Raw genomic sequence first — 13513 nt, forward strand, 5'->3', positions numbered from 1 at the left:
CGCAGCACTTATAATGTATTCTGAACCCAAGCTCTCCCTCAGTAAAAATAAGAAAGGATTTCCAGATCAAAAAGTCGACTTGTCTCTCAAGTCCCCAATAAACTTTGTAACTGTCTTAGACACATTTAGTTTCAAAAAAGCGAGATTACACCCCTGGCCCAGGTTCTTGCTTCCCAGTCACAGTTAAGGCCACTGACACGGGCTGCGTGTGGGAACTCGTCTCCTCTTTGTATTTTTCAATTCTTTGCCGGGTTGTAGCAGTTTCCTCAACCTGAGTCCCGCCGCCAAATACAACAGTTCCTTCCTTCCTCCACCTTTCTCTCCCACCAGACTCACTTCTCGGAACCCACCCAGAACACCATTCAGATGCAAGTGACGTCTTTAGAGGGCTGCAGGTCGTCGAAGAGTGAAAGTAACCGGAAAGTCCGGATTGTGAAGTGATGTATAAAACCACCACCACAGTGTTCTCACGTCTGATATGATTACTTAGGCATTTCTCTGCTCCCCTTTGCAACTTGAAATTTACCTAAGCAATATGATCTTGAGCAAGGTGATGGACGTTAAAACAGGATGGACAGGGCTGTCATATCTGAAACAGAGCTCAGAGTCTTTAACTGCCTCCCCCCAACCCCCGTATATGATCTTGGTCTGGGTCAAAGTTACACATTTTACTGGAAACTAATCTCCAGTTCTAACAGTACACAACGGCAATTGTACACAACAGTCTTCTCGGGCGTCTATGCTACAAATGAGTTTGACTTTTAACTTGTTTTCTTAACCACGTATTATTCGTCCACTTTGTGTGCCTGCCTTGCTTCATACACTCCAGAATGTAAGAGCTGGGGGGGGACCTTGGGAACCCTGTGGTTCAACCCTCTCTTTTTTACCACTGAGGAAATAGAGACCGAGAGGATTCCTGTCCAGGGACACATAACCAGTTGGTAGCAGACTAGAGGCAGGTCTCCTGGTTCATTTTCTGTTCCTTTCCCTCCTGATAACCCCAACTGGTTTGGGTTTTCGTCTGGATTCGCCTATGTCCCTCTCCTACAAATGATTCAAAATGGCTCCTTTTCATGACCTGGGCTGCCTGCAGATGTTTCCTTGACGCGGCCTGTGGTCCCTGATATTTTAATACAGCTGTCACTGGCCTTTGGTATGACCTTGGCACTAATTTGACTAAAATGCAGATGCCAAAAGGGCAGGGTGAGACCCAGAGAGCAGTGAGGGAGGCAGTGCCCAAAAGTTGTTTCAAGGTCGGGACTTCCTACCTGACAGAAAATATTTCACCTGGGATCAAAGTAAAAGATCTCATCTTTATTTTTTTACATTGAATGCCCCACTTAGTTTGCTGAGTTGGAGAAGAGGGGGAGAGGGACAGGAAAATTAGGGTAGGTCTCAATACCATAATTTATACCCTATTCCTGAAACTAGATCATTGTTGTTGAAATTTTTACACAATTGCTAGACTACACCGGAATTCTATATTATATATAAGCGTCAATTCAGATGCATAAATACATAAACTACCACCATATATAAATGGCGATATTCTAGAGTATTGCACCTTGCCACAGATGTTTGATTTTATTCATGGAATTAATATCTTACAGAAAAGTTAAAAATGAATACTTCTATCCCCTCCACACCCTGAATATTTCTTCAACTAATATGTAGGACCACCATTTTGTCGCTTTGTTAATCTTGAAAAGTAAACGAGTCACAGTCACGCCACCTTAAGACGTCTGGCTGCCAGCAGAAAGGCTGTGCTTACTCCGACCTTGCTATGATCTAAAGTGTTTTGTTTACAGTCAAGGCACCGGAGATCTGCACAGCAAATAATGAGAAGGCAGGCGTCTGCTGTAGTAGCGACGAAGCGTGAAAAAATACTATGGAGTCCCCGGGGGAAGAGGGAACTGGGAGCTCAGAGCGCCATCCTCCTGCGGAAAGTAGGCGGCGGCTTTAAAAGACTGAGCGGGGGAGAAGAATTTCCAATAAACAGCGTAAAGGCGGAGCCTGGGTAGAAGACAGAAAGTTCCACTGGCACTGCTCTAAAAAGGGCTCTGCTGGCCCAAGACCCAAAATCTAGTCCTGGGTGATGTTTTTCCTGTCATTTTCACTCCTGGTAGTTTTCTCCTTAGAGCTGAGAAGTGTCCCATAAGCCACCCAAGATTGCGTGTCCTTCACCAGCTGAGCGCGAGGAAGACCAAAATAACTTAAAAGAAAACACCTGTGTGGTAGCCCAGTGTCCCGGCGGGGCGGCAGGGCAAGCTCGCCTCCCAGGTGTGGTCCTCGCAGGGGGGAAGTCAGGCAGCCCCAAATTTCTGCGAAGGCGCGGGTTTCCTTGCTCTGTTGCCCCTCCCACCACAAGCACACAATTTTAATCCTTCCTCCAGGATGTTTACGGTGAGGCAACGTTAACTCAATTTCACTATTCTTCTAAACCGACATATTTTTAGAGTTTGGAAATTTCACAGTCGTCTGTTTCTGACACTTTTCATTCAATTTAATAAATATTTACTGAGCATCTTCTATTAATTTGCTTATTCCTTCTTTCAACAAATATTTGTTGAGTGCCTTTGATATCCGAGGCCCTGGGGATACAGAAGTAAACAAACAGATTTAAACTAGGATGAAGTTTACACTCTAGTAGGGGGAGAGGAGACAGATGATACACAATAATACATGAGTGAAATATATACACTGTGTAAGGAGGTGATACATATTATGGAGAAACAACAAGCAGGGGAGGGAGAGAGTGTCGTGAGGTCCCAGTGGGACTAGAGTGGTTGGGGAAGGCTTCATTGAGGAAGTGGCCTTGGAGAGATGCCCCGAGGACTCAAGAGAGAGCAGCCATGCGGATATCTGGGGAGAGTGTCCCGATAAAGGGAACAGCAAACACAAAAGCTCTGAAGTGTGGTCTTGTGTGATGTGTTCAAGGAACATCGAGGAGCAAGGGGAGGGTAGCAGCTGAAACATCTGCTCATACAAGACCATGCAGGCCTCTGGAGGGTTTTTATCAATGACTGAGTGATAGGGGAAGCCACTGAAGCATTAGGAGGTTCTAAGCAGTGGAATGATGCGCTCTTACCATGTGTAAGGTGTTCCCCTAGGCGCTCTTCTCAGCAGCCTAAGGATGACGAAGTCACAGTCCCTGCCTTTAGGGAGAATACCTCCTAGATGGGGAGACCACCATGTGCACAAAAACCCCAGAGATAGAAAGCAAAACCTGGAAGAATGTGGTCCAAAGATAGAGTACAAAGGAGGGAGAAAGAGGAAGCCTTCAAGGATGTGATATGAGTCAGGTCTTGAAGAATGAGAAAAATGTCAAGAAAATTATAAAGATGTATTGGCAGGGGTGGTAAATGGCGGATGGGATCAGACAGTGGCAGGCGTATGGATGACATGCTAAAAAAAAAATGTTTTATTCAGTAAGCAATGGAGCGTTTGGTGAAAAGAATATCGTGATCACTGTCCAAACTTGTCTCTTGACCCGGAGCAAGCCTGGGCCCTGAGAGACAGTGTCTAGGGACAGAGCTAAACGAAAGCTGGGTGGACTGTCCCATTATGGTCTTAATCCAAAGGGAGCTGGTTGTTGGACAGAGTACGGGTGTGAGGCAAGAGGGTAGGAGCACGAGCCACGAGACCACAATAAGAGGGTTTGGAACAGAGAATAGGAGGCTGTCTTGTGTGAGCTACTGAGCTACGAAGGCACAGCTGCAGATGCTTTGTATGTGGTGCGCACAGCCTTGACGGGAAGCGGAGGCAACTGTTAAGAAGCCCACGCCATCTTGGACAATCAGATGTTTGTGTTCGGGAGTGGCATCTGACAGCAGAGTAGAGGATGGGTGTGATGAGCCTGGAGGGACTGACACAGGGAGGTGACTTTGCGGGCTGATGGCAGTTGCTCAAGCAAGAGATACAATGGCCTTAAGCTGTACTACAGAGGAGGGAATGGAAAACTAGGAATGAATGTGGGCTTGCTTAGGTAGTCAGAACAGATACAGGGGCTGGAGAAAGATGGAGAAATGGAAGATGGCTTTAAGGACTCACGCTTGGGTATTTGAGAGAATAATGCCATTAAGAGAAGTAACACAGAGAGATGATGTCATACAGAATGCTAGTTGTCCACCAAATTCCATTCTCACCTTCCTCAGTATCGGAATTGTAACTGGGCATATAGCTGCCCAGCTACTCTAAATTTCCCAGCCTCCTTTGCAGTTGCATGTGGCCTGGTGCTAGGTGTTTTCCAACAGAATGTAAGTAAAAGTGATATGTGTCTTTCAGGCCTAGTGCATAAAACCTATCACATGACTCCTTCCCTTCTGCTTCTCTCTTCCCTCTCCCATGGGCTGTAAGGTGAATATTACTGTAACCTTGGAAGGCACATGTTGAAGATGATAGGGCCACCATCAACCTGAGTCCCTGACCTGACCCAAGAGAAAAAATGAATTTCTATTTTGTTGAACTGTGATATTTTGGAGGTCCATTTGTTATAACATTTTAATAGTCAATCCGAACTACTACAGAGGGAAAAGTTTGGGAGATAGGGAATAAGGAAGATTAAGAATTTGATTTGATGCAGACAGTATATGCATTGAAATTAACTAGATCCCTGAGGAAAAAAAGAATAAGAGGTTATGTTCCTTAAGAGGGCAGCTGAGACAATATTGGAGACATGAATCTGACACATAATGTGAAAGGATGCTATGGTGGGCGGGGCTCTCTGAGACCTGTCCATATTTACAAATGTGCCAGTAATCATATGGCCAGATCAGATCCTGAGTAGATTAAAGCTTTCAAAAGTGTGGGAATAAGGATGTGTGTGGTGTTCTCAATATTTTTCATCACACTTGAGCTGTGTAACACTCATTGTTTCTTCACTGCCCCACCCTCCCTTCTCAGAAAGTCTGCTCCCTTAGGCTCTTCTGCTGAGACATTATATCCCATCGTTCCCATTCTCTAGATTTTTTTTTTTTTTTTTTGCCAAGCCACATGGCTTGCAGGATCTCAGTTCCCAGACCAGGGATTGAACCCAGGCCATGGCAGTGAAGGCCCAGAATCCTAACCACTAGGCCACCGGGGAACTCCCCCCTTTCTCTTTCTGAAGGTGACCAGAGGAGGGGAGAGGCTGTATCTATCTGACCCGAATTTGGCCAACCAAATTCTCTCTCCTGAAAATTTGAAACCAGGTCTCAGAAACTTCAATTAGTAAACCGTAAATTAGAGATTAATAAGGGAATGTAGATTTGGAATTCAAAGAGTTTTAAGAAAGCTATCTTTGGCCCATGTGTGATGGAGATGCAGATTAAGATTGCCTGCAGTGTCAGAAGAAAGAAAGGGACATTCAAAGTGGGGCAGAGAAGAGAGACCACGGGTTTTAGAAAGACAGGTAACACTTAGCGCCCCCAAACTCCCCAGTTTCTGGATCCTGCCGCTCAGGAGGTCCAACTCCCTGGATTTCAGTTCTGTGGGACAGCCTGTGTTTGTAAAACAATCCCCCTCATTTTGCTCCAAGCTAGTTTGTTACTGGTTTCTATTAGAACCCAAGACATCCCTGATTAACACAATACTTTACATACTTGAAAGCAGCTTCTCTGGCATCATCACATTTGACCCTCACAAGACCAGGGTTGCCAGACGAATGCTATTATCCTCTCTTGCAGATGAGGTCCTGAGATAGAGAAGGCTGAGTGCTCCAAAGCCACAAAAAGGAGCAGACAAGGCGCTAGGACCAGTATGCCTGCTCTTCGGAAGCTGAGTCCAGAGTCCACTGTTACGACTCTCGAAGATGTAATGACGTGGTGGGTTTGTAAATTTCATCACTGAGGCTCATTGGCTTAAATTACCTACAGTGCACTATTCATAAAAAGAAGGTTCTGGAGAAAATGAGATTCAAATTCCTAAAAAGAAAAATAGCATCTTCGAAAGAGACTGGACTCAGAAAGGGTTTGAAACTGATCCAGTGGGGTCAGACTTTAAAGAAAAAAATGCATCAGGCAATTTTAATTAGAGAAAAATCTTCATTTTCAAGTAAAATGTAGTAAGCAAATGCAGTATTGCTGTTTTCATAAGAATGGGAAATAAATAGCAAACCCTGGATCCATGACCTTAATTTCCATGACTGAAACATAAGTGGACAAGCTCTGTGGGTAGAATATGGAATTTGGAACAAAAAAACATATTCACCACCAACTCACCATTTTCAACTACATTCACTGAGAAGATACAAAGGGGAAAACCTCCCTCAATTATGATCTCAGTCTTCAATTTACGCAAACTTATACCTAAAAAAAAAAACTGGAAAGTGCTCATTTTTTGCTCCTGACCACTCTCTGAATAACTGTTCACATGAATATTTGTTCATTCCTTCATTCACTAAATTTTTAATGAGCTCTTAGCAGATGCCAGACACTCTGGGGACACAGCAGAAAAAAAAGATAGCCAAAGTCCTGCTTTATGGAATGGAGTTTACACTCAAGTGTGGAAGACAGACAAGACACAAATAAATAAGCATAGTATGTCATGTTGTTATAGGTGCTAAAAAAAAAAAAACTAGTGTAGTTGAGGATGCAGAGAGTAATGAAGGCAGATGCTGTATTAACAAGGAAGGACTCTTTGATTAACTGACATTTGAATAGAGACCTGAATGAAATGAGGGCATGGACTATGTCATTTTCCGTGTTCCAGGCAGAGGAAATAGCAAATCCAAGAGCCCTGAGGAATGTGCCTGGGATGGCTAAAGAGTAGTAAGGGAACTAGTAAGCCAGACACAGTATGTAGGGGCTGGGAGGTAGGAGATGAGATCAGAGAGAAAGTAGAGGTCCGGATCATGTATATTATATAAGACATGATAAAGACGTTTAATTTTATTCCAAATGAGGTAAGCCACCTTTGAGCAGAGAGTTTTGATCAGCTAACTTTGGTCACTTTCCTGAATGGGAAGTACTTCAAAAAAGCAAGAGAGAAGTAGGGAGACCATTTAGTAGACCATTGCGGTAATCCAAACCATACTGGTTCAGACCAGGGTGGTAGCAATGTACGTAGAAAAAGGGATAGAGTTATTAATAGATGTGTTTTTAAAGATACAGCCAACAGGATTTGCTGAAGGATTGGAAATGGAATGTGTGTATGGGAGAGAGGAGTCCGTAATGATTCCAAGGCTTTTTCGCCTAAGCAACTGAAGAAGGTTTGGCCATTTACCGAAATGGGGTTGACTGAGGGAGGAACAAATTTTGCTTTGAATGTGTTAAGTTTGAGATATCCATGGACATCCAAGTGGAGATGCTGAGTGAGCAGTTGTATATATGAGTCTCTCTTAGGAGAGAGAGGTTTGTGCTGGAGATAGAAATTTGTAAATTTTCAGCATTTAGATGACATTAAAGCTATGGGACTAGATAAGATCACAAAGGGAATGAGTTTAGACAGGGAAGAGGCCTGACAATTACAACTTTTAGAAATCAAAAAGATGGAAAGGCTCTAGACAAAGGAGAATATAAAGGTGCCACTGATGGAGTGAAGGAGAGCCAAGGAGAGGTGACTCAGAGGCCAAGTAAAAGAAAGTATTTCAAGGACGAGAGAGAGATCAGATGGTTCAAATGCTGCTGATAAGTCAAGTAAGATGAGGACTGAAAACTGACCAATGGATTTGGCCATGAAGGTCATTGGTGATCTTGATAAGAGTAGTATTGGCCAAGTAGAGGATATGAAAGCCTGACTGGCGTGGATTAAAAGGAAAGTCATGTACATACATGCTGTAAACCCACATGAACAAAATGTGCACACATACACCTTGTCTAAGCGGAGGGTGGCTAGGTTCTAATATCAGGGAGCCAGTCTGGAAGCTGGCCTGGGGTGGGGTCTGTGCGCTGGCAGATGAGGAAGTAAGCATGTGAAGAAGGTGCCACCCATTGACTACCTTAACTTGTTTCACTGTATGCTTTCACATTCTATGGTTCCTTCAATATCTTTTCTTAACTTTCCTAAGAATTGTCATGTTGACAAATTACCTTAAACCTCTTTGAAAGGAATCCCTTTTGGAGATGATGCTAAGAGAGTTAGCACAGAATGAGCTTTGCTTGTGAGTCTCGTATTTCACCCAGCTAAGAAATAGAAAATCATCACAGAACAGCAAATTCTCTTCCCACGATAATAGACTGTCCTATTTACCAAATTAAGAGTGTAAGGCTTGACTGTAAATTCTTAGCATAATAAAAGGACATTGAGTTGCATTTCTATTTATTCTTGACAAAAAGCCTTTCCTGACGTTGTCATAATGGTATTCTTCTCCGAACCTCAATAATCTGCTTAAGATCTTCCTGTATCAGTGGACCAATTATACAACAGGTGTCTAATGCAATTTGAAATTTGTTGCCTTTTTCCTTAACTTGGGATTTGATTTTCTGACCTAGAATGTTTCAGAGTAGTTTTCCATTCTCTTCCTTTACCGAAGAAACAGAAACATCCAGAATAGTTAGGCCCTCTGTGGCCACATGAGGACAGAAGAGGGTAAGTAATAAGATAGAATTCCCCCGCGGAGCATTCATGAAGCAGGAATGTAATCGACCTGCTGAGCTGTTTAAACAGCACAGGAGGGCAGCACAAGGCCAGAACTGTTGGCCCCAATCCGGCAAATATTCCAAACCACAACCATACTTATGGTCTACTTTTCTGAATGCATACACAAGAGTTTTAATCCCCACCAAATTTAACTGAACTCTAAATCTGTATAGACTCTACCTATTAAACATTTTCAGATCATTTTCATACATTATTCACATAATAATCTGAATTTAACATTTATGTATTTTACCGTAGCAGAGTGTTTTAATAATTGTCTGTGCAGTCAAGGTAAGTGTTACAATCCTTAACAAGTGAGGAAGTAGAAATAAAGATAAAAGGTGATTTGTCTATGGTCATACACAATTAGGTGCAAAGATAACAACCTAAGCCTGATCCTTTTCCACTAAACTTAGCTCTTCAGAAAGATACTCCTCCATCCTCCAAACACACACGGATACATTCCACTGCCTTCATGACATATTCACTTTGACTTCAGATATAAATCTACAGTCTTTAACCTTTTCTGTATCCTCCAATGAGGCCAATTTCCATCCTCTAAACAAAATAAATACAAAGTAGGTAGCACCTCATAGATATTACTGGCAAATATACACAGTTGCAGTGAAGCTCAAAGACATATCCCCTAGTGAATTCTGTTAGGTCCTCGATATGGCAGTCATGGAACCCATCAAATCTACAGCTCCTTCCAAGAGCAAATGCCCCACCCCTAGCATGGGCCACGGGCATGGGCTCCTGACCAAGAACTGTGGTTTATGATGGGGCCTGGCATGGACACCTCTGCCCAAAAGGAAGATGGTTATTAGCTAATCCAATCTTAAACTCTCACTCAAGAATTAGAACTGGGAGGTATAGTAAAAACCAGAAGGTCACAGTGAAAAGAGCATAGGCTGATGCAGAGAGAAGACATGTAGGGACATAGAGTCACTATGTGCTGGACTCAGAAGCCATGGACGTCTATGGCAAAGATGTCTAGCGCTCCCAACATTCCAAATGAACTTATAATTCCTGTTTACATGTGACTCTTTCAAGGCCCCATAGTTTGGGTTTCCATGTTCTAAGGACTTGGCAGTATGGCTAAGATTCCCATCACACATGTGAACACACATTCACACACTATTCAAGGGAACAAATGAGACTGTTCCTTACAACCAAAAGAACTTAACCAACCACCACCCATAGATAACGCTCCATAACCAAAATGAGCAACATTTAATCACAACCAAGCTCACATGGAACATATGATTGTTTGATCAAAGCTGTACTTCATTCACTCATTATGTATCTATTGATTACCTATGTGTCAGGCATTAGGTGAGAGCTGGAGTCACAGAGACAAATAAGCAAGAGACAAATAAGGTCTCTGTATTTGAGGGGTTCCCACCTCAGTGGGAAAGGCATCATACAAGAATGGAAACAAATTGAGAAAATTTAGGGAAACTGTATACTGATGGCGTAAATGGTAGATCTTTTTTTGCTTATAAGTCATTCTAAAAGAGCTCTTCTAGTGAAGTCCAGTTTATCAGTCAACGTGAGATTTGTGTCAGTATACTGTATACCCAAGTGAAAAGATGAGAACAGAATCATATCATCATTCTTGAGTACCCTGATGACTGGGATGTACAATGGTGTAATTAGATGGACAGGGTTAATAATTACCACATTCATCATGACCATTGCTTCCTGCTGGCTTCTCAGGACTTTAAATGTGGTTATGATGTTTTAGACTTAAAAGTTAGACATTACTTACTGATTTCTTGATTTGAGCGATTATCAAGACAGATAATTAAAGAAAACATAGGGAGTTTAAAGTAGAGGAGGAAAGGGGAAAGGCCCTGAGAAAAGGGAGGAGGGAGATCTAAAAAACCAATCTTTTAAAACATGTCATCAATATGTGGATCCAGATTTATCATAGGTCTATGTTAACTGTGGATTCAGTCTTAATCACTTAAAATATTTTAAAAAAATCCACCAGTACATACTCTAATATGTTTAGTTTGATTTTCTAATATGCAGAGGGTTCTCTTGTTTTTTTAAGCACTAGAGATGTAAGTCAAGTACCAACTCATACTTTAAATTTTAGAAATATTCTATTTAATAGTAGATCTATTAAATAAGTCATTTTAGGATAGATACAGTACAATTAAATTCGACAAATACTTAAGTGTGTCTCATTTGTATGAACCATAAGGCCAATCGCTAGAGAAAATTTGAAAAGTAAGATACAATTACCATCTTCTATGGCAGGAGCTTTATTCTATATATAAAAGTTAAACAAAGAGACAATAACATTAATGCATAGCCAAATATATGTGCTTTAAAAAGATGGTACAAGCAAAGTGCTATGAAGTTTCTAGAGGTGAGATCAGGGAAGGCTTCAGAGGTTGCTTTTGAAAGGGTCTTGAGAATTCAGTGGATTTAAGTTGGGAGAGGCAGAGAACTGCATTAATTAAATGGGAAAATTTACTAAATGTAAACTTGGTAACGAGAAGAATCATCTTATTCCCCTGTTATTGTTCACTGACACTGTCCGAGATAGCTCATAAATGTATACCACCCCTTTGAAAATATAGGATTGGAATTCTCTCTCCCTTTTGCCTATCAGCAGTCCTATCTCCCACAATACGAGCTCTGTATGCCAGATATAGTCATTTTTAGCTCATATGCAATTGATACAAGGGGAAATAATGTCAATATAATTCAGAAATCACACTGGTTCATTCATTATTTTTCCCAGCACACTTACATTTTGAAGTGATCAGGGGCAAGTCTTCTTACAATTAAATACAAATCCTTAGCAATATAAACACTTTAAGAAAAAAAGCAGGAAATTCTTCAGGAATGCCTTCCTTTAGTACAAATAGAGGCTTATTTGTGGCTTCAAAAACCTTTAAGATTTTTATGACATTGTTATGTGGTAAAGCTACAAAGTGTGAATGAAGGTGTGAAACTGTTTTGTCCTGTGTGTGGGGTTAGGGGTTGAATTTTTTAAAAATTGAAGTATAGTTGATTTACAACGATGTGTTAGTTTCTGGTGTACAGCAAAGTGATTCAGTTGTAGATAGATATACATATCTTTTCCATTATGGTTTATTACAGGATATTGAATATAGTTCCCTGTGCTATACAGTAGGACCTTGTTTATCTATTTTATATACAGTAGCTTGTATCTGCTAATCCCAAACTCCTACTTTATCCCTCCCCCACCCTCTTTCCCCTTTGGTAATCGTAAGTTTATCTTCTATGTCTGTCTGTTCCTGTTTTGTAAGTAAGTTAATTTTTGTCATATTTTAGGTTCCACATATAAGTGGTATCATATGGTGCTTCTCTTTCTCTTTCTGATTTACTTCACTTAGTGTGATAATCTCTAGGTCCATCCATGTTGCTGAAAATGTCATTATTTCATTCTTTTTTATGGCTGAGTAATATATATATACACACATACCACATCTTCTTTATCCATTCATCTGTTGATGGACATTTAGGTTGTTTCCATGTCTTGGCTATTGTGAGTAGTGCTGCTGTGAACATAGGGGTGCATGTATCTTTTCGAATTATAGCTTTGTCTGGGTATATGCCCAGGAGTGGGATTGCTGGATCACATAGCAGCTCTATTTTTAGTTTTTTAAGGAACCTCCATACTGTTTTCCACAGTGGCTGCACCAATTTATATTTCCAGCAACAGTGTAAGATAGTTCCCTTTTCTCCACACCCTCTCCAACATGTGTTATTTGTAGACTTCTTAATGATGGCCATTCTGACCGCTGTGAGGTGGTACTTCATTGTAGTTTTGATTTGCATTTCTCTAATAATTAGCCATGATGAGCATCTTTTCATGTGCCTATTGGCCATCTTTATGTCTTCTTTGGTGAAATGTCTATTTAGGTCTTCTGCCCATTTCTTGATTGGGTTGTTTGGTTTTTTGTTGTTATTGAGTTGTATGAACTGTTTGTATATTTTGGAAATTAAGCCCTTGTTGGTAGCATCATTTGCAAATATTTTCTCCCAGTCCATAGGTTGTCTTTTCATTTTGTTATGGTTTCCTTTGCTGTGCAAAAGCTTGTAAGTTTGATTAGGTTCCATTTGTTTATTTTTGCTTTTATTTCTATTGCCTTGGAAGACTGACCTAAGAAAACATTAGTATGATTTATGTCAGAGAATGTTTTGCCTATGTTGTCTTCTAGGAGTTTTATGGTATCATGTCATATTTAAGTCTTTAAGTCATTTTGAGTTTATTTTTGTGTATGGTGTGAGGGTGTGTTCTAACTTCACTGATTTACATGTGGCTCTCCAGCTTTCCCAGCACCACTTGCTGAAGAGACTGCCTTTTCTCCTTTGTATATTCTTGCCTCCTTGTCAAAGATTAATTGACCATAGGTGTGTGGGTTTATTTCTGGCCTCTGTATTCTGTTTCATTGATCCATATGTCTGTTTTTGTGCCAATACTATACTGTTTTGATTACTGTAGCTTTGTAGTAGTGCCTGAAATCTGGGAGGGTTATGCCTCAAGCTTTGTTCTTTTTCCTCAGGATTGCTTTAGCAATTCTGCATCTTTTATGGTTCCATATAAGTTTTAGGATTATTTGTTCTAGTTCTGTGAAAAATGTCATGGGTAACTTGATAGGGATCACATTAAATCTGTAGATGGCTTTAGGTAGTATGGCCATTCTAACAATATTAATTCTTCCAATCCAAGAGCACGAGATAATAGATCAGATTTTTAATTTTGACAAAACTGCTTTCAATTGGAATCAAATGCCCTCAAGGACCTATATGTCCAAGGAGAAAGCACATGTCCCAGGTTTAAAGGTTCTAAAGCAGCATCATCTGATAGAAATACGAGAAACACATGCAATTTTAAGCTTTCTAATAGCTATATTTTTAAAAAGTAAAAAGAAACAGGTGAAATATTTCAACATATAATCAATATAAAAAC

Source organism: Balaenoptera acutorostrata, chromosome 11 (genome assembly GCF_949987535.1).
Source record: "Balaenoptera acutorostrata chromosome 11, mBalAcu1.1, whole genome shotgun sequence".
NCBI lineage: Eukaryota > Metazoa > Chordata > Mammalia > Artiodactyla > Balaenopteridae > Balaenoptera > Balaenoptera acutorostrata.